Source organism: Pygocentrus nattereri, chromosome 15, assembly GCF_015220715.1.
Source record: "Pygocentrus nattereri isolate fPygNat1 chromosome 15, fPygNat1.pri, whole genome shotgun sequence".
In the NCBI taxonomy this organism is placed as follows: Eukaryota; Metazoa; Chordata; class Actinopteri; order Characiformes; family Serrasalmidae; genus Pygocentrus; species Pygocentrus nattereri.
The window spans coordinates 2,112,193-2,115,275 of NC_051225.1; the positions used below are offsets into that span (position 1 = coordinate 2,112,193).

Below are 3,083 nucleotides of genomic sequence, written 5' to 3' on the forward strand. Positions count from 1 at the left end.
AATTGTACATGAAAATGTGCAGATTTGACCAACGTCTGCATGCAGCTGTACACACGTAGTGAGATTGTGGAGCGGAAAAATAAAAAAATCATGCCAGCACTTTTATTTTGTTCTAAATTTGGGTGTGATCTGAAACTGAGGCTGGTTGCGTGAGCAGGATTTAATCTTACAGCTTGGATTAAGTCCGGATCTATCTATGAATACAGTTTCTCCAAACTAAACCAACTTTAAACCTGATTTCAAAATAATTGAAGACGGTTGACTGATGAACTTCACCTGTATGTGTGTATTTGTTAAGGATTGCTTAATTATCTCCTCCAGTAATATCCAGAATGAGTATTTATGAAGGTGCAACCTACAGATCATGTTACTTGAATATCACCAAAGCTTCAATTGTTCATGCCCAGTAGATTAAACCAAGTGTGGAAAGTGAAGGTGAAGCGCTGTTGATTATATGCTCAGCTGGTCTGATCGCTTCTCGGCCTCTTGGCTAAGTAGATCAAGTGTAGTACCTGTTCTTATCGGGTTAATATCTGAGACGGCCTCTATATGAGGGCTACATACTGAATAGAGTTTTAGAACTGGGAGGAAGAGGAGCTCTGTCTGCTCTACACCTCGACCTGGTATTGCAGTACCTCCGGGAACGGCGCACCTCCGTGCCCTGCGATGGACTGGAAACCTGTCCAGGGTGTGTCCTGCCTTTAGAAGATGTGTATGTGTCCTCAGCTGGTGCATGTTTGTGAATTCAAATCAAGTTCGAATCAACATTTGGTTGATCATGGTTGGTTAGTGTAGTGGGTAACACCCCTGCCTTCTACTCTGTACTCTGGGGTTTAATCCCCCACCAGGGCAAACACCCTACACTATACCAATAAGAGTCCTTGGGCAAGACTCCTAACACCACCTTCACCTTCCTGTGTGAAACGATCAAATTGTAAGTTGCTCTGGATAAGAGCGTCAGCCAAATGTCGTAAATAAATAAAAACAGCCTTCTCTGGACTGACCCCATAGCATTATGATGTAGCTCTATTCCAGTTTTCCCTAATAAAGCAGACGAGGTGTTTGTAAACAGCGCTCTGCAAAAGCCCGACCCAGCTTATCTGCAGTAAACGATGTAGAATGAGATCACTGAAAGGCCTGAACAGTCTGAAAGTCTTCAGGTTATCCAATCCCTCCTGACCTGCTTCCCTGTGTCTGATCTGATCTGATATGCAGCGCCGGCCTTAAAGCTGAGACGGGAGCACATTTCCTTTATGGGGAATGTCTATTCTCCAACCCTCTTAGGGCCCGTATGGTAGATATGCCTTGTAGCGCCTCCGCTTTTCTTTGCCGAATTAACTCTCACACATAATTCATTGAAACGAGTGGAGAAATTGTGAAAGTACAGATTCTAGACCTTTGATTCATGTCACATTAGTTAGGCCAGGTAGCTGCACAAGCCCAGCAAACAAACCCATAAATGGGAGCATTTCCTCCGTTAAATAATTAAGATAACCATTGTTTCAATGTATTATGGTCCTTTTCTTCATAACAAGCATAAAAAATCACTATTAGTAGTGCTGATGTCTCAGTAGCTGGCTAAATTTCCCGTTCCACCTTAAATGGGACAGTAAGTTACATTCTGGCGCCTTGGGGATCAGAGCTGCTGTGCGATTTAAGGTGGAACGGGAAATTTGTTAGCTATTGCATGAAATGGTTATGAATTCGCAGCCTGAAATGAGAGATGTTGTTTTAAGATACTTTTGAGGAGATTTTGGGCCAAAATGCATTTTTCAATTCTATGCATGCAGTGTGAGGCAAAAAAGCTTCCCCACAGAAAAAGTAAACTTATAAAGAAAATTATTATTATTAAGTAAATTATTTCAGATTTTCCACTGTTTTCCATCGTCAGCAAGAAAGGTAGGTTCTCTGGTGGTTCTGGATGGTGAATAAAATGTGTTGTAGTCATGGCGACCCCTGGTTCCTATCACCACCACTGTAAAGGCATCTGAGTCTCAACAATCAACCGTTTCAACCAGTGAATTATGCAGAAATTTTGAAAAATTGGTGGAATTCCTCTCTAAACCCATATGTAAGTAAGAGTATTGTTTCTGCCATGGCATAGAAAGGGAAAAACATTTCCAAAATAAAAAAGACAAAAGTATCAGTTCATGAAACTAAAGTAATTAACAGCTTCTAGAACTTAGACGATGTCTTAGTTTGGAGGCAGTCGTGGGCTGGAGGTCCAGCCTTGTGACCAAAAGGTCGCCGGTTCGATCCCCTGAGCCGACAGTATGTGAACGAAGTGCCCTTGAGCAAGACACCTAACCCCCAACTGCTCTCTGGGTGCTCTGGACAGGGCTGCCCACCGCTCTGAAGGCTGAAACTGGGTTCTTGTTCAAAATAAGGTCCAGAAATCATAGAACTAAATGTTTTTATCTTCTTGGATCCTTTTGGTCTATAAGAGAGTAACAGTAAAGCGGAACAGGAGCTGAAAAGGCACAACAGAACAAAATTTCTCCCAAAAATGGACCAAAACGGACCTGAGGAAAGCGTAGATGACTGTGATGTACCTGAGTAGAAGTAAACGCATTATGTATAATGGATAAAGTTTTACTTGAGTACATGTAACTGGTTACCACCCTGCTCTGCTGTCACCTGATCGACTGGCTGTAGTATATGTAGTGAAACAGGAGAGAGACGGTTCAGGTTGCAGCAGTAATTAGTCTCACCTGTCGCAAATTACACACACAGACACATTACAGGGGTGATTGACTGTCATTTAAGCATTTTCATTTGGGCCGTTTTCATCTCTGCGACTGTTTGCGAAGATAAAATGACATCCCAAAAAAAAATACATCCCAAACGCTAATGTATATTTCAGAATACACAATATTTCCAAATGTCCTCATCTCCCCCATCCAAATCATTGAATCCAGCTGTTCGTGGCCGACCACTTCGTGGCTGAGACGCTGTCGTTCCCAATCGCTTCCACTTTGTTATAATCCCACTGACAGTGGACTGTGGAATATTTAGTAGTGAGGAAATTTCACGACTGGACTTGCTGCACAGGTGGCGTCCGATCACGGCACCACGCTGGAATT

At 42.6% G+C, this 3,083-nt stretch overlaps 1 non-coding gene across 1 annotated transcript; it reads left to right on the plus strand.

The window, feature by feature from the left end:
- Positions 1 to 470: 470 nt before the first annotated feature.
- Positions 471 to 657, plus strand: LOC119265293. The gene has a single exon (XR_005131569.1). It is a non-coding gene; the product is annotated as a U2 spliceosomal RNA (small nuclear RNA).
- Positions 658 to 3,083: the final 2,426 nt, after the last annotated feature.